This window comes from Triturus cristatus, chromosome 11 (genome assembly GCF_964204655.1).
Source record: "Triturus cristatus chromosome 11, aTriCri1.1, whole genome shotgun sequence".
Lineage (NCBI taxonomy): Eukaryota > Metazoa > Chordata > Amphibia > Caudata > Salamandridae > Triturus > Triturus cristatus.
The window spans coordinates 1,030,569,113-1,030,588,804 of record NC_140594.1 but is presented as its reverse complement, the minus strand read 5'-3'; positions in this window follow the sequence as shown (position 1 = coordinate 1,030,588,804).

Below are 19,692 nucleotides of genomic sequence, written 5' to 3'. Positions count from 1 at the left end.
AGCAATCCATCTCGCAGATGTTGCAACGTACATTCGGCTCATCATGTTCTTCGCCGTCTCTTTGGCGACCTCATCAGCAAACGCATTTCCACGGCCAACATCATCCGTAATCTTTCGATGTGCACTGCATTTCACAATCGCAACTTCATTCGGTAGGGTCAGAGATTCCAACAGGTCATTGACTAACTGTCCATGTTGGATCTTAGTCCCATGGGACGTGAGAAAACCTCTTTCTTTCCACAGACGTCCAAAGCTATGTGCTACGCTGAAGGCGTATTGGCTATCAGTAAACACATTCACTCTCTTTCCCTCAGCTAAAACACACGCTCTTGTTAATGCAATTAATTCTGCAGCTTGGGCAGAATTCTGACTTACTCTTGCGGTCTCAACAATCGTACTCAAAGTCGTAACTGCATACGCGGCCGTCACATCACCATTGTGTAGTTTAAAACATGACCCATCAACGTACAAAGTGCCATCTGGATCGAGTAACGGAGTATCTTTAAAATCAATCCTACCTTTTGTTTCTTCCTCAGTTCTAAAACAACAATCATGAGGCTCTGAATCACTTGACTCTTGAGTAGTCGGCAACAGCGTTGCTGGATTCAATATGTTGCATCGCTTGATCTGAATGTGACTTGCCAAAAGTGTCAGCTCATAACCTGATAGTCTAGCACTGGTGAGGTGTTGAGTTTTCGTTCGATTCATGAGTGTATCCACAGCATGTGGAACCATGACTACTAACATGTTGTTCATGACTAGTCCAGCAGACTGTCGAATAGACACTGCAGCTGCTGCTGTAGCTCTCAAACAACTTGGCAATGCTCTGGCTACCGGATCTAATGTGGATGAGAAATACGCACAAGGTCGCTGTTTGTCACCAAATTGTTGCGTTAAAACACTCAACGCACAACCTTCTCTTTCATGGACATATAAAGTAAATGGCTTACTGTAGTCAGGAGTACCCAACACAGGAGCTGAACACAGCGCATCACGTAAGTCGGAGAAGCTCTGTTGACATTCATCAGACCATGGCAAAGGGCTCGGAACACCTTTTCCAGTCAGGGCTACCAATGGTTTTGCCATGAGAGAAAAATGTGGGATCCATTGCCTGCAGTATGATGTAACACCCAAAAACGCACGCACTTCTCTTTGTGTGCTTGGTACTGTCATCTGCGAAATTGCTTTGACTCTCTCTGGGGTCAACCTTCTTCCCTCCTTTGACAAGAGATGACCTAAATAGGTCACTTCTTGGCAACAATATTGTAGTTTAGAAGGTGAAACCTTGTGATGTAAGTCTGACAAATGACGTAATAAAGAAATTGTAGCTGTTTTGCAAGTTTCCTTGTCATCGGCGGCCAGTAAAAGATCATCTACGTATTGGATCAGAGCAACACCAGGAGGAAGTACAAGAGCATCTAATTGACTTTTCAATGCTTGGCTGTAAATTGAAGGGCTCTCACAATAACCTTGTGGGGCGCGCTTGAACCTGAAACTGCGACCACCTAAGGAGAAACCAAAAATGTCTCTACTTTCCTCGGCTATCGGGATGCTGAAAAAGGCATTCTTCAAGTCGATTACCGTAAACCATGTGGCTGAGGCAGGAATCAATGTCAATAATGCAGTGATATCTGGTACCACAGGAAACTGCGGAATCACTATTTTGTTAACCTCTCTGAGGTCAATCACAAATCTGTAGATCGGAGGTTTGGAAGGGTCAGTGCGTTTCAAAATTGGCAGAACAGGACTATTGCAGACATTTCCTCTAGTTTCCTCTATCACATCTTTCTGTATTAAGTCCTTCACGATCAGTAAAAGTGCACGTTCACCTTCATTTGAAATCCGATACTGTGGAATTCGTGGGAACCTAACATTCGCTTTCAGACTCACCACATAAGGGGGAATTTCCAAAAGACCTACATCATTAGGACCAGTTGCCCAAAGAGTATCAGGGAGAGAACGCAGCTCCGGTGGGAGCTTATTCATTGACAGGTACATTGGAGAAATGACTCTCTTACCCAACGTGAGCTGTACTCCCGAAGGAGAACAGTACAGTGTCGCATGCAGGCGTTTCAACAGATCTAAACCAAGCAGATTTTCATTACAACCGGTCGTTAGAATGAGGGGTGCTTCTAGTTCGCATGGCCCAACAGAAATTGACAAAGGATTAGAAACAGGATTGTGGACAGGGGCGCCTGAGAAACCTACTGAAGTGTTCGTTAAGCCAGACAAAGGTGCGCCAGGGAGTTTCGCATGCATAATTGAACTTTTTGCCGCACCAGTATCCAACAGAAACGGTTCGACCACGCCTGATGTAACTACTGCGACATAAGGTCCACTCTGATCAACTGGAACTGATACTACTCCCTCTCTTTGCCTGTGGCTGTCCTAGTACTCGCTTTTATGAATCTCTTCATTATTTTCATAGTAATCCTCAACATGATACTGTGAAGATCTACCAAGTTGCGTAGATTGTACATTTCGCTGATCGAAATAATTTGATTGGCGATCAGCCTGTGGAGTCATTGTACCACGTCCTCTACCTCTAGGAGCTTGCAAACCCACCACTACTTCTCTGAGCTGGGACACCACTGGTTTGTGCGTGCAGTACTGGACACTCGTTCTTATAATGACCCTCCTTTTTACAATAGGCACACTGATTCCATGCTAACTGTTGTCGGGGAAAACCATAATCAAATCTTCGGGACATCCCTTGCTGGAATTGTGGCTGTTGCTGAAACTGGGGTCGCTGCTGTGAATCTGACTGATTTGAGCGAGGCGGGTACGCCTGTTGCAAAATAACTTTAGTTTTCAAATCTTTTGTCTTCTTTTCTGACTTTTCCTTCTCTTCTTTCTCTCTATTCTCGTAATACTGAGCAGTTGTAAGTATTTGTGCTGTCGTCGACACTGCCCATGCACTCTCAGAATCCTTTAACTTGTTACTAAGCTCAGGCAGTAAATTAAACACGAACTTGTTGACAAACAACCTCTGACCTCCCTCAGTACTCATATCTTGGCCACTGTGGTCTACGAAGGTCTCTTCAAATCTAGTGAAGAGATCAGAGACGCTTTCGTCCTTCTTCTGCTTGCATGCTGATAATTTATCCCAGTTGACCCGTAACGCTGGCATCAGGGTTTTCATCAGATTAAATATTCTACCAGGTAGAGCAGCAATCAGAGGCTCAGGTTTAGCACCACCAACTTGTTGCGCGTCTGCCGCTATAATAGCTGCCCAATCACCTCCTAAGGCGACTGGGTGGTTCTCTTGCCGGATCTTGGCCCATATGGGTTGTGGCACTACATTACCAAATAGCATTTCGATGTCTGAACTGTCTGCGTTAACTCTTTATAATATCCAGCAGGACTCTTACGCGGGTCTGGTAACGCCTGTTTTACTGCTAATACTTCGGCCCGCTTCCAAGGGATGTGTATCCACACTCTATGGAAATGTGCCGGAGCAGCTGCAATACCATTAACCGCATCAGCTTGAACTGCTTCGCGCCATATGGGTGGAACTTCCCTCATCGGATACTGACCTCGTCTTTTCCTAGTAATCGGAGAACCATCAGAACCCCTTAGAGACTGAAGAGGAGAGTCATCCCTATAAGCTAAAATCAGTTCTATCGCTTCCCTTACTTCTGAACCTATCACCATTCCTGCGGCAAACTTTTGCTGAATATTTATCAAATCAGAGGGGACGGAATCTAAGTCATCATCGTCCCATTCCTCACGCACAAGAGAACACATTACGTCAAAGACATAACGTTGAGTTGGTTCATTCCATTGCATAAATGTATCTGACACTCTTCGTGCATCATACTTCGCAGCTTTCGACATCCACCTAAGAGCTGTCGAATCTAACATTTCTCGTTCCTGGGGACCAGGAAACTGGCTACGTCTCTGTGTAGAGTCAGAAACGGGGGTCCCAATTAAAGACCTGTAGAGAGGAGTTAAGATATTAGTTACAGAGTCGGTTATTTTCCGACAAACAGAAAGCGGAGTGAGAATGGTTACAGAGTTCGGGAACAGGGCAGCCGGAGCAGATGAAATGGTAAGGGTGGGAGTAGCAGGTAAAGCAGTTGGCGAAACGATAGGTAAAGGCGGAATAGGCAACCCAGGAAGAGGGGGTGCCGAAGGAACATTAACCACAGGAAGGACAGGAGCTTGAATCAAAGGAAGTGGAGCAACTATTCCAGGCTGACCAGCAGCTGGCTGTACAACAGGTAGTAACTGTGGCGCTGCAATACCCTGTGCATACGGTGGGGGTGATCTCAACAGATAAGACAACAGAGGATCCTTTTCAGGGTCCTCTATCGGCTTAGCGGGACAAGATGGCAAGACAGGGTAGCATTTGTCAATCACCAAATTATGTTTTCTATTCGCCATCTCCATTGCTTTCTCAGTCTCGTTGACATGCAACTGTCTAGCAGACTCCATTAATGTCAACCCTTTCTCTTTCTGTTCCTTCTTCGTCTTCCTAATTTCTCTCTGTTTGGCTTCTTTACGCCACACACGAAAAGAATCAAACATTGCCGGGCGGGCTTTCTTTTTAAACAACTTAATTTCTAGATTGTCTAGAATTTCAATTTCAAAGCTACCATGCGGTGGCCAACTAAGGACACCATCTTTTCTGGTATAACGGACCCACACTTCATTATAAGCGATAGGACCTACACCGTGTTTACAATAGAGCTCATATGTAGGAGTTCCAATCGGAGGAACCGAACACTGATCCTCCAACCGGGAATCCCCGTTGCAACTTAACCAGGACAGGAAACAATTACTACTGTTAGTCATTATAAACTAAGAACAGATTCCAACCAAAATGCGCAAAGAACTTTAGGCCTACCAAATAAACCAATACCAAAACAAAGATTATCTTAACAAGAGCAACCAATGATAATCTACGAATTCAAAAACAAACGTATCCAGAGAGCAAAACAAGAGCAACAAAGCACAACCAGACTGAGCGCAACCCACTTAATACTTAACTGAAATATGGAAGACGTCACCAAGGAGAACCCGTCTTCGTCTCGCCGTACTAAGGTCTGCACCTCGGGTCCAAAACAGGGCGACAGTCAGGGCAGCGGTCCTCTGTAGCCGTCTAGGAACGGGAACCCTCGTGGAAGAGATCGTCGGGCCACTTTTACGACATACAGGGATCGATGAAGCGGGGTACCTCCCTCCGGAATCTTCACACAAAGCTCCTCGAAATTTTCAGGCTTTGGACCGGTACCGGATGACGTCGCCCCACGTTGGGCGCCAATTTGAGGTTCTGGACTTTTAAGAGTCCAGAGGTGTCAGGGAAACAACACCCAAAGACCCCTGAGTTCCTTCCTGTCTCGGTGCACAAATAAACAGAGACACAGGCTTCTCGATGGTGGCGTCAGAGACCAAGGTTTATTTACTGCAGGGACACAGAAGTCATAGGAACCACACAAAGGCAGAATCTACGAGACTGTTCAAATTGCAAGAAGTGGGTTGCTCCTTAAATACACGAAATATGTCTTTAGGCAACATTACACGAATATTTTTCATGCCCAACCCGGTATCCCAAACAGACAATAAACATACATCAAACAATAATTAGTCGTAGGTTTTCGGTATTTGATCAAGTCTCCTTGTCAGTTTTCCATTCTTTGCCCGATCCTCCCCATCATAAAAATCGTATCCTCCCCATTGTAAAAGCCCAGAAGGAGAGGAGCAGAGCCAGGTGTAGGGGATTGAAAAGCAGGATAAGAGGTGTTTATGGATCGTAAACGGGCACGGCTACCGTATTCGGCCTCTCAATCAAGACAATGGACGCTAGAACTAGTATAGCAGGATTGGCCTCAGGCAGGGGAGGCAGCTTGATTCTGCCTAGTCACGCAGCGTTGATGCAGATTGGGGTGTACAAAATCTCCCTACTTCCACGGATAGAGTAATTTCACAGTTACACGCACATACACTCACCATACACTAGGGCCCATTTCACTAACATACACTCAAATACTCCACCAGCATTGAACCTGTGGAAAGAAAACTCCAAAACTCCTAAACCCCACATCTACACCGAGGTCGATAAGACCTAGCTATTGCAATTGTCATAATCTAAACAATCTATACAACAATAATCAAAATAGAGTACTCAATAATTGACAAGAAATAATCACCAACACCGTATTTAAAATTATGATTCTTTATCTAAAATTAGTCAAAAGAAATTAATCAGAATAAATCATTTTCTCATAATTACCTATCCTAGCTAAATGTCAGAATGGGTCATCAGGACAAGTCTCTCAGTAGAAATCTCCCAAGTCACCGTCCTCTCAGCATCGATCCTCACCAACGAAGGTTTGGGAAGCAAAATCCCGAATGCAATGACACGGACCCTCTCTAGTCTAGTATATTTATAATGAAACTTGCAATATTAAAGAAACATTAAATGTTCTACACGTCCGCCGAACCGCTGAGCAGGGCGAGCAGGAAAGGATGTAGCATCGCTACATTTGGAAAATCTCTGCTCAGGAAATCACAAAAATAAAAAGACAGAACAGGAACCAAAAATAAAAAAGTATCTTTTAGCGACCACATTTCCTCAGCGATGACACAATGCTCAGAGTTCTTTCTTAACAGCTCCTTTGTCCTCCAAGGCTGTCCAATACATCTGGAAACCTGCCCAGAACTGCTGCTGTCCTCACGGAAAGTTTTAACCAGGCAAGGACTGTGATCAAATGTCTCGTGATCATATTCAGCAAGGCCCTCTCATCACAAATTCTCACTCGAGGCCAGGCTGCAAACGGCGGACATTTTTGGTTAGGCCAAAATGGACCATCTTAATTAAAAGAGACGAAACAACGTTACCACAGCATAGTGATTAAACAGTGTTAACCCCACTAATACCCTTATGTGTATGTAATTATCTAGCTTTTGCAACACAGAAAAGCATTAATTCAAAAGCGTTTCGTGCTTAAAATAAACAGCACTCAGCAACGTTTATTTAATAAAACATGCACATTGTTAATAGGCAACACATACGCGTTCCCACGTGTAGTTCTCTCTTGTTAATACATACATGTTGATAAGTAAAAACACTTACACAAAACAAATAATTAGTAATTAATAATTAATAATGTTAACTATGACAAATAGACAAACCAGAGCTTAAAAACCCTATAGATTTTTATTAGAAAATCCTGCTCCAGCAATCCCCCCTTTGGTGATTTTATCACCAAATAACCCAAAAAAAAAAAATTTAGTGAAATTTAGTCCCATTTTAGGAGAAATTGGAAATGTCTTTTTCCTCCTTACACAACACTACACACCAGACACTCTTTCATCATCCCTCTTCGTTTCTAAGTAGACACTCTCCCTTAATTCTTCTAATTCAATTTCTTGTGGTTCTCTTTTCAACCTTTTATTTCTCTTTTCATTATTTCTTTTAATTAATTTCTTTTTCCCTCCCCTGTTTTTACAACACAAACACACCAATCTCAATATCAATAAAGCAACAATTATACAAGTTAAAGGAAACAATATCTTACCTATAATAGTACTACCTATTTTTGCAATAAAACTCTTAACAGCTATCACCTTATTAGCTATTTTAGTCCAGATACTTTCAGCTTCAAGTGGTACTAATTCTTCATGCAAATCAGTAATATTTTTGATATAGACCTTCAGGTCTTTGCTTTCGTCTGGAATGTAAGTGCAACAATGTTGAACTTTCAGCATTCCACAAACTCCACCCTCCTTAGCCAATAAAATATCAAGAGCAAGTCTATTTTGTATAGACATGGCACGTACGGCAATTAATTCCGTATTCACCAAAAGAAACCCTCCAGCGGTATTTGTCGATAAGCGATCCACCACTGTTGACAGTTTCCGAATCCCATAAGCATTTAAAGAAATTCCCACTGCTGGAATTAAAGCTCCAAAAATGTCACCCACAATTTCAGACCAAGTTTCCCTCTTGAAGCGCATTAGTAAATTAATATGTTCTACATCTTCTATTCTATCTATATGAAAGATCTTTGGAAAAACCAGGCCCACATAACACGTGCCATACCAATGGTCAGGCAACTTGTAATAAGCCTTGTTCCCACAAACATAATACACTCCTGAAAAAATTGTATCTTCTCCACCTCTGAAACCCCATCCTGTTGCAATGAAGTATGTATCATGACATTCACTAGTCCCAACAAAATATGTATCATATTGGGATTTCCCTCTTGTAATGCACAGCTTACCCTTCTGTGGGCATCTAAAGCTAAAGTTGGACTAGCTCCATTTTTCAATTCTTTTCTCATCTCAATGTCCCAAATTGTCTCACTCACTTTATATTTCCCTGCCTTTTCATGCATACTCAATCTCCTTTCCTCCACCATGTTCAGGAAAGCTTTCTCCTCTTCTTCCAAACTACAAGTTAAATTATTCTTAAAAATGTAATCTAATGTTAATTCTTCTTTCTCAATAAAAATCTCACCAAAAATGTTAGCTTCTTTAGATGGATTCAGCTCTTTGTTCATTGGCAAGTGCCCAAAAATACTATCTTTGTTAGACATCTTATAATCTATTTTCCCTAAGAGATAAAAAACACTACTTAATACACTACAAGAAATTCCATACGTAGCTGGTAAATGGTGATAAGTAACACCCTCTGAAACGGATGCAGGTAAGTGCATACAAACGTAGCAATCCCTTACTTCCATTGTTTTCACATATTCGTATAACAACTTTGAAAAAACATTACTAGAAAAATCATTAATTGACCTATCTTTATGCATGTAAGTATTACTAATTCTAGTTGGAACTACTTTTTGCGAATTCTTCTCTACATCTGTCTCATTCTCAGTATGTATTTCAAATGTACCTATTGAAACTCTAAATGTAACTAATAAAGCTAAAATACCCCATAGTAGCATTAATAATCCAGTACAGCAGCAGCACATTCTACACCATCTTCTTAGGAAGGCACATCTACTTTGATTATTCTCTATATTAGCCATTTTATTACTTTGACCTTGTCTTTTGACTTAGCCTCTACTACTCTACTACTGTAATTTCTCAAACTTTGGATTACTTCAGACAGCTGAATTTCAGACTTTCTCCTTTTCACTTTTTCCAAGTGATTTCTTCAGTTCACTCAATTTGGATATTCATCACTTTTCACTCCTTCTTCTTCAGCAACATCAAATTGTATCAGATCATCAACAACATCCTGTGCATCCGACTCTTCTCCAATGTCAGTCAGGATAACTTTTAAGATTCCAACAGATTCTTCCTTTTCCGCAACCACTTTTATCAAGATCCCCTCCGGATTATCTCGAGTCACTGTTTCTTCTTCTCCTTCTTCAGACAGTGCCACATAAGACCATTCCGGTGATCTGTACTTTTGGTTGGGTCTTCTAATTCTTTTTATTTCCTCAGGTTCTCTTGACTCCTTTTGCACCTTTCTTTTTACTTCGTTTTGACTCGACACTTCATTCACTTGTTCAGCTTTCGATGTATTTCCTCTTATCAGTCTGTATCTCAGCCTCTTTACTCTGTTGTTAGGCCAAAAATCTCCTCTTACAACCTTTCTTGGTCTTGTTTCTGTATTATTTCTTTCTCCAATCCAAGTTCTCTTTCTCAGAACTCGACCCTCTGATTTTCCATTCTCACTTTCATCCGATTCTGTTTCAAATGCCTCTTGTTCTTCAGTAGTTTTCTTTCGCTCTTGTTCTTCAGCAGTTTTCTTTCGCTCCACAGTCTTTTTCACCACTATTTGAGACTTCCCTACTTCTTTCCCTCCTCGGGTCTCCGACACGCAATCTTCCTGCTGTCTACTTGTCCCTTCACCTAGCTTATTAGAAGTGTTCCCTACACCTCCTCGGGGGTCTTCCGCAATCTGTCCCTCTCTATCTTCTTCTGACCCTACTTCTTCAGATATAATCTCAAGTGGTTCTTCAATCTCCTCCTCTTCTGATTCATGAGTAATTTCTATGGAACTGTTATTTTCTTTTCTTTTTCCTCCACTGCTTTTTGGAACTTCAGGCTCTCTTTCAGAATCAGATCTCCTTTCTGAGATTCTCAATGGTTCTCTTGAACTTGAAGCCTTTTCTGCTTCTTTTCCTGAACTTTGATTTTTTCTCACTGGTTCTGGGTCTTCATCATCACTGGAATCTGACTCTTCAAAATACTCTCTACCAGTCCCATCCTTTGGGTTTGGAACTCTCAGAGTATGACTCGCATGCACCCAGTTTTTCACACCAGCACACTTCACTGCAGTCGTCGTAGTTAGAATGACTTGTCTTGGTCTTCCCCACCTCGGAACCAAGCAATTTCTTCTTCTGTGAACTTTAATCCTCACCCAGTCTCCTGGACTCAGATCATGAGCTTGCTTCTTCTCAAGTGTAGTAGCTTCTTCTCCAATCTGGTGAAACACAGAATGAACTGCGTCAGCCAGGCCTTTACAGTAATCCAAAATCATGTCATCAGTTATTGTCATCAACTTATTGACAGGTACATATGCATGTCGCATTGCACGTCCCATTATTATTTCGTGTGGACTTAAACCAGTAGTTCTATCTGGAGTAGATCTAATAGTCATTAGCACTAGAGGCAAGACATCCGGCCATTTCATGCCAGTGGCTAAGCACATCTTACCAATCCTGTTCTTGATTGTGCCGTTTATCTGCTCAACAACACCAGAAGCCTCTGGTCTGTATGCACAATGTAGCTTCTGCTGTATGCTTAATGCTTCACAAATCAAACTCATGAGTTCATTATCGAAGTGTCCACCTCTATCAGACTCAATCGTTACCGGAAATCCGTACCTAGGAATCAACTCTCTTAACAGTAACTTTGCCACTGTTACTCCATCATTTCTTCTAGTCGGATAGGCCTCAACCCATCTTGAAAACAAACAGACTACCACTAGTACATACCTCAGTCTGTTCACTTGGGGCATTTCAATGAAATCAATCTGCATTCTTGTAAAAGGACCTCCTTCTCTGCCTATTGTTCCCAGACTCACCACTGTCTTTTTCCCAGTGTTAAATTGCTGGCAAATCAAACATCTTTGACAGATACTTTCTGCAATTGTCCTGAACTTTGCATTGTACCAGGTTTTCTTAAAAGACCTAATCATTGAATCCCTTCCCAAATGTCCCTGGCCATGATACATCCTTGCCATTGCTGACAGCATGGAATTCGGCATTACTGGTCTGCCATCTCTATAGACCCAAACATGGTCTGTCTCTCTTGGGGCACAACCTGCCTTAATCCAATCTTTCTTTTCTTCCTCCTCTGCCTCATCCTGCAACTGTTTCACTTCATCCCATGTCTCTAAGACATTAGTAAACATCACAGAACAAAAAGACATTTCTCCTTCCCGTTCCCGATTAATAGACTGGTTATTTTTGGCACAATATTGAGCAATGTCATTTGCATAACGGTTGCCCACTGTCACAAAATCATCTCCTTGTCCATGAGCAGCACATTTTACCACTGCTAATTCTTTAGGCAGCTGTATCGCCTCAAGTAATTTCCCAATCACTTCAGCATTCTTTATTGGAGTCCCACTCGACGTCAAGAAACCTCTTTGTAGCCAAAGTTGGCCAAAGTCATGCACAACTCCAAATCCATACTGACTATCAGTCATCACAGTCATTCTCAAATCTTTCCCAATTTCACAAGCTTTTGTCAATGCCACTAATTCAGCAACTTGCGCAGATTTCACTCCTTTCAATGATGATGCTTCCATTACTTCTGAAACCTTACACACTGCATATGCTGCACATAGCACACCCTCATCATTCCTCAGGCATGATCCATCCACAAACAACACATGATCACTCTCATGCAAGGGAAGATCCCTTATGTCTGGTCTCGGTTTTGTACAGTAATCAAACACATCCAAACAATTGTGATCATCTTCTGTTTTCACACCCACATTTTCAATATCCGGCAACAATGTCCCTGGATTCACATTCACACATCTCTCAAGAGTCACATTTGATGCTCCCAGAATGACTTTCTCATATTTAGTCAACCGACTATGTGACATGTACTGAGTTCTGCTTCTTGTCAAAAGAATTGCCACATTATGAGGTACGAATACCCTTACAGGATATCCCATTATGATTCCCTCACTCTGCTCTAGGCTTCTGCATGTTGCAGCCACAGATTTCAGACAACCTGGTAAACCCACAGCTACAGGGTCAAGTGTCGATGAGAAGTACGCAATAGGCCTTCTCAGTAATCCATGCTTCTGAATTAACACTGAAAGTGCACATCCATTTCTCTCACTGCAGTACAATTCAAATTCTTTTTCATAATCTGGCATACCCAAAGCAGGGGCTTCACACATTCTGCTTTTTAACTCTTCAAATGCTGCCATTTGTTCTCCATCTAGTTCCAATGGGTCTGTCATCTCACTTTTTGTCAGCTTAATCAGTGGCTTTGCTATCAGCGAAAAATTGATTATCCACTGACGACAATAACCCACCATTCCCAGGAACATTCTCACTTCTCTCTGGGTCTTTGGGGCCTTCATTTCCCTGATAATTTTGATCCTGTCATCAGTCACTTTTCTCAGACCTTTCTCAATATTATGTCCAAGATAATGCACCTCTTTCTTGCAGAATTGCAATTTGGCTGGAGATACTTTTAACCCTCCATCTGCCAGATGATTCAGTAAAGCTATAGTATCTACTTCACAAGCTTCACGTGTCTTTGATGCCAAAAGTAGGTCATCAATATACTGCACTAATACTGAGTTTTCAGGCATGATCAAACTCTCCAATGACTTTTTCAATAACTGATTGAATATTGAAGGACTCTCCGTATACCCCTGTGGGATACGACACCATGCTAAAATACGCTGGCCAAATCTAAATGCAAAAATCGGCTGGCTGTCATGATGCAATGGAATTGAAAAGAAAGCATGACACAAATCAATCACTGTATACCACTCAGCATCATGTGGAATCTGATACAAAATCACTGATGGATTTGGCACAATAGGACAACATGCCACCACAATTTGATTAACTTTTCTCAAATCCTGTACAATCCTGAACTTTCCATTAGGCTTCTTTAGCCCCATTATCGGTGAATTACACGGACTACTCAGTAGTTCTCTCAGAACTCCCTGCTGAATCATTTTCTCAATTATAGGAGTTATTCCCTCAATTATTTCTGGTGTCATTTTGTACTGAGGAATGTTAGGATAAGTAATTCCCTCTTTCACTGAAATTTTCACAGGGTCTACATTATTCATCAATCCCACATCCTCTCCAGTAAAATCCCAAACTGTCCTTTTCACTGTGTCTCTCAGCTCTTGAGGCAAATCCTCTGGATCAAACACAGCATATGCACCAATTAACTCACTTTCTCTATTTTCTAGAGTCATTCGGTACAAAACATCCTCATCTGGTGTTTCAAAAGCTATTCCATCTGGTGTACAAAAAATTGTACAATTCATTTTACAGAGTAGATCCCTACCTAACAGGTTCACTGGACTTGTGTCACAGACGATAAATCTGTGCATGTCTGAAAATTTCCCTATTTGTACTCTTACTAGTTCAGTAAGACTTGTTCTGATTTGTGTATTAGCTACACCAACTACTTGGATTGCTTCATCCGAGAGAGGAAGATTTCTAATATCTGTTGACCTGACAGTTGATCTTGTCGCACCTGTGTCTACTAAAAAAGTAACACCTTCTTCATTTATTTTTCCATCCACAAATGGTCCTGCCTGGTCTATTTCTAGAGTTGCACCAAGTATGCACTCTTCCTCCTCTCTTCGGCACCGTCAATAATCACCCTCAGATTCACTCCCTTCATTCTTTAACAAGTACTGTTGTACCTGGTTAGAACGCCTTGGTTTGTTTACCTGCTCATCATTGTAGAATCCCGAATCCGGATTATACTTTTGTGTTCCTCTATTCTGCGGCAAGGGCGGTTTTGGCTCTTGACTCTGCTGTCTCACAACTTTCTGCTGTTGCTGCTGTTGATTATTCCCCTCGTTCTGCACCTGTTGATTTAGGGATTTTCCCTCATTATTCACTAATGGTGGATTGGTACACTCAGATCTCCAATGTCCCAGTTGGCCACAGTTGTGACATGGGAACTTCTTTTTAGCTTCCTCAAGATTCCCCTTTCCTTTCCCTGCATACCTAGGTCTATTCCCTGCATTATTTCCTGCATTATTCACCTGTTACACCAATTGTGCTTCCTGTCTTTCCGCAACTTTCACTTGTGCCCACATTGCTTTCTCTTTCAGCTTTCTCTGTTTTGCTTCAATCTCATCACTGAAGTATTTTGCATGTCTCAGAATCTCATCTATTTTCTTACTCTGCCAATCCACAGTATGCTCACGAATTCTTTCACTAATCTCAGGTCTCAGGCCATATACAAATCTGTATACAAAATGACTCAAATCCTTGTCACCCAGGTGTTCATCTCCACTGAATTGTTTAAATGCCAGTATCAGCCTCTCGTAAAAAGCATGAACTGATTCTTTTGCTTCCTGATGTGTTCGATCTATTTTAACCCAGTCTGTTTCTTTTGGAGGTACTTTATTTTTCAGGTATACAATCACCTGCTCATATTTTCTCATTACTTCTGGATCTGGTGCTCCTGTTCTCTGATCTCTTGGATATTCCTCAGTAGGCCAACTCACAACTATTTTACACTCAGCCCACAAGTCTGCTGGAACAATTATATCAAACAGACTATTCAGATCAATCCACAGCACTTTTGACAATTTCACAAACCTGTCTACCTGCCTATACCACTCGACGGGCTTTTCTCTCAATCGAGGGAAATTATTCGTAAATGATAAAATATCCTGTCTGGTCCATGGAACATGTACATATCCTCCTCCAGGTATTTCTCTCATAGGATAAGTATCCACTGGTTTCTCTTTTTCTCTCACAGGAAATGCTGAATAAGTCCTATCCCCTGATTCTTCTCTCTTTTTGTACCATCTATCCTTCCACTTCTCAACATCACCCCATTTTCGCAATAAAGCGATCATCTCTTTAATCTGTCCTGTTCTACCAGTACCATTCAAATTCTCAATGTCTTTGTCTGTGAAATCCATCCTGTAAGACTTCTGCAAAACTTTCACTTTATCAATGTCAACTCCATAGTCATTTGCTATTGCTCTTAATCTGTCATGTGTATTTCTCGCTCTCCAGGTGATGTTCTTACACATAAACAATAATTCACCATCATGATGATTTTTTAGAATTTCTGTTGGAACTGTCCCTGCAACAAGCTCTTCTAATTCTACACGTAACCTAGCAACATCAATTGCTTGTGAATCTTTATCCCTCTTTTGAAGAACTTTCATCCATTCATTCAAATCTTCAGCTGTTATTTCAGTAGATTTTCTCACTGGAACCACTTTCTTCTGCGGTTCTAAAATTGTCATCCCTGAACAACTAGCTTCACCAGCATCCAGTCCTGAATTAGACTCCTCTAATCCTTCACTACATGTGTCATGTCTGAATTTTCTTGCCCTTTTTCCTGAATCTCCTGAAGGACCAACCAAACTTGTCAATCTATTCCCAACATATGGAATCACCAAACCATTCTCACCCGTCCTCTGCTTATCAAAAACAGGCATAACCGGACCTATTGTTACGGGTACCGTAACAGCATCTAGATTCTTTGTCAGTTCTTTGATCTTTTCAGTCAACTCCGATGTAGTTCTAGCTAATTCTCTCGTATTTTCGCCACTGCTTCTATTCTCTCTTTCCCTGAAAGGATTACCACTTCTTAACTCAGGTGTCACATTTTCTGTCTCAATGATACGCACTGTATCTCTTATCGGAGAAACAACTGGTGTACTCTCTTCTGGTTCCGGTCTATATGGAGGTGGTCTTTTGTAAATCATGTCATTTAAAACCTCATCCTCATATTCATTAACTCCATATCTTCTCACTTCTGCCTCAGGAACCCTTTCTGCTCCCTCTTCAACTGTTCTCACAGGATATAATCCCTCTGACACACTAGCATCTCGCCATCTCGTCATTCGATCATGATGAGTTTCACGACCATGTCTCCTCCCGAACATATACCTATAGTTGCCTCCAGACCTCTGTTTCTCTCGCTCATGTACTTCCTCTTCCCATTCCACTAAAGCCTCGAACTGTGTCGGCCTTGGTCTTGGGTCAAGACATAACATCTTTTCCCGTAAATTTTTCAACACGGCCAGATTAAATGAACCATGTTCTGGAAATGCCAAAACTCCATCTTCCTTAGTATACCTAACCCAATTTTCCAACCATATACAGGTATGATACCCATATCTCGCAGCCATGAAGGATGCAGGCGTTTTCGATGGAGGTAACAATTCACCCTCTCTCGTTTTAACATCCTTATCCTTGTCGAACCAATTTTTAATCTTTCTGAACAAAGATTTTTTCTTTTTCTCTTCTTCGTAATACATTTTAACGCTTACCAAAACTTTCTAATTCCTTCCGTAATACAACTACACAATATGATTTTTCTAACCAATAACAGCGCGACTCACACTAACGCACCAATCCTGGAACGTTACGTCACTAGAATAGCTCTCCAATCCTTGCGCGGCTCACACCAACGCACCAATCTCAGCGCGAGCACTATTCTGATCTAATATTCAATCAGAGCGCGGTCTGTTTGACGTCAGCAGTCGCTGCAGTCGCTTCTGTCTCCTGTCCCTTGTCACTCGTCTACCCCTCCTTTACAAAATTTCTCAGTAGACTCCGTGTCAAATTTCTACAAAATCTATTAGTTACAACATATAAACATCTCCATTGTCTGCTTCGCTAACCACAGAATAGTAAAGAAAATCTATTTCACAAGAATCAACGAGATTCTTTCATACATTCCTTAATTGTTTCCTCTAGGACTTGTCCAAAGAGTCTTACAATCAACTAAATATACGAACATTCACGCATATTCATACAAGAAAATATAGTACATACACACAGAATCCTGCTTTTCCCGAGAACAGTGAACAATCTGCTCCACTACAGAATTATAACACACATTAACCAAGCAGCTTACTTCTACCCAGTTTCTCAAACAAGCTCAGAGAATACCTATTACTTCTCCCGCGATAAGCTTTAACGGCGAACCTTACGGATCCCTGGGACTTAAAACCAGAGTTTCACAGATAACCTTCACTACCATACGCACTCCTTATATACCAGAAATATTTCTAATAGTAACATACAACAATGTCACTGATTCCGAATCCAGACAATATGACGCGCAACTTCGATTGTCACACGTTTTCTTTTTCCTGCATACATACAGGACCAACAATCCCGTCTTTCCCGAGAGCAGCATATACTTCCCTCTGCCCTACTACGGAACTGCTACTAGCTCCCAAGTTCCAGAAGCACTACATATAACTCAACATGACGACTCCAACATATAGTATTAGTACATATACCAACATCAATCAATAATCAATAATCAATAAGCTAATGTACAAGCAATCTAATCAGATCAAGACAATCATCAATAACCATCATCACTCTGCTACCAGGAACTTGATGCAGATTGGGGTGTACAAAATCTCCCTACTTCCACGGATAGAGTAATTTCACAGTTACACGCACATACACTCACCATACACTAGGGCCCATTTCACTAACATACACTCAAATACTCCACCAGCATTGAACCTGTGGAAAGAAAACTCCTAAACTCCTAAACCCCACATCTACACCGAGGTCGATAAGACCTAGCTATTGCAATTGTCATAATCTAAACAATCTATACAACAATAATCAAAATAGAGTACTCAATAATTGACAAGAAATAATCACCAACACCGTATTTAAAATTATGATTCTTTATCTAAAATTAGTCAAAAGAAATTAATCAGAATAAATCATTTTCTCATAATTACCTATTCTAGCTAAATGTCAGAATGGGTCATCAGGACAAGTCTCTCAGTAGAAATCTCCCAAGTCACCGTCCTCTCAGCATCGATCCTCACCAACGAAGGTTTGGGAAGCAAAATCCCGAATGAAATGACACGGACCCTCTCTAGTCTAGTATATTTATAATGAAACTTGCAATATTAAAGAAACATTAAATGTTCTACACGTCCGCCGAACCGCTGAGCAGAGCGAGCAGGAAAGGATGTAGCATCGCTACATTTGGAAAATCTCCGCTCAGGAAATCACAAAAATAAAAAGACAGAACAGGAACCAAAAATAAAAAAGTATCTTTTAGCGACCACATTTCCTCAGTGATGACACAATGCTCAGAGTTCTTTCTTAACAGCTCCTTTGTCCTCCAAGGCTGTCCAATACATCTGGAAACCTGCCCAGAACTGCTGCTGTCCTCACGGAAAGTTTTAACCAGGCAAGGACTGTGATCAAATGTCTCGTGATCATATTCAGCAAGGCCCTCTCATCACAAATTCTCACTCGAGGCCAGGCTGCAAACGGCGGACATTTTTGGTTAGGCCAAAATGGACCATCTTAATTAAAAGAGACAAAACAACGTTACCACAGCATAGTGATTAAACAGTGTTAACCCCACTAATACCCTTATGTGTATGTAATTATCTAGCTTTTGCAACACAGAAAAGCATTAATTCAAAAGCGTTTCGTGCTTAAAATAAACAGCACTCAGCAACGTTTATTTAATAAAACATGCACATTGTTAATAGGCAACACATACGCGTTCCCACGTGTAGTTCTCTCTTGTTAATACATACATGTTGATAAGTAAAAACACTTACACAAAACAAATAATTAGTAATTAATAATTAATAATGTTAACTATGACAAATAGACAAACCAGAGCTTAAAAACCATATAGATTTTTATTAGAAAATCCTGCTCCAGCAGCGTCAGCTTCCTCGGGCTTGAGCTTACGTGTCCTTAACAAGGTGATTCTGCCGGGGTCATCGCTCGTCCATTGACTATGTGAGGGCAAGAAACAAAATGGGTGCCGTATCTATAATGGATGCCATGATATTACAACAGAATGCCCTATTTCTCAGTGAATTCATGCTCGTAGTGCGGCGAAAACACTGTCATGCATACAATGGATCATTTACGATTCACTGGTACCAAAATCGTGTCAGTACTACGATAACTACTAATCGGGCCCGGATCGCTACAGAACCTCACCTGTGTGAAGGAGATGAGTGCCTGGAGGGAATGAGGTCCAGTGGAGATACTGTCCAGTGGATCCCTGAAGCAGAGTGTGGGATTCTGGTCTACATTGGGACCGCCGTACTGATTGGGCCATGTGCCTGTGTGCCATTGTATGCAACCCTTGTATGGCAGGTGGGGGACAAGGTGCAGAATAAGGGTGTAACCCTGGTGAAGAATAAGTGCCATCACCATGGCGCAGTGTTATCACTGAAGAAGGCTGTCGCAGTGTTGTGTCCTGGAGGAGCCATTGCACAGTGTGCCATAATTGTGACCCCCCACGTGCCAGGTGGGGTCACAGTGAAGAATGAAGATTGTCACCCTGTTGCAGTGCTGTGACTGAAGAGGGATGTAGCCCTGTGCAGTGTTGTGTCCCGGAAGGGGCCGCCGCCCTGTGTGCTGTTGTTTCCAAGCAACTGTATATCACAAAGGGCAAGCGGTGAAGAGTATGGACCGTCAAGCTGGTGCATCAATGTGACTGAGGAGGGCTGTTTCCTAGTGCAGTGCTGTGACCCAGAGGGGCCGTTTCCCTGTGTGCCGCTGTTTGTGACCC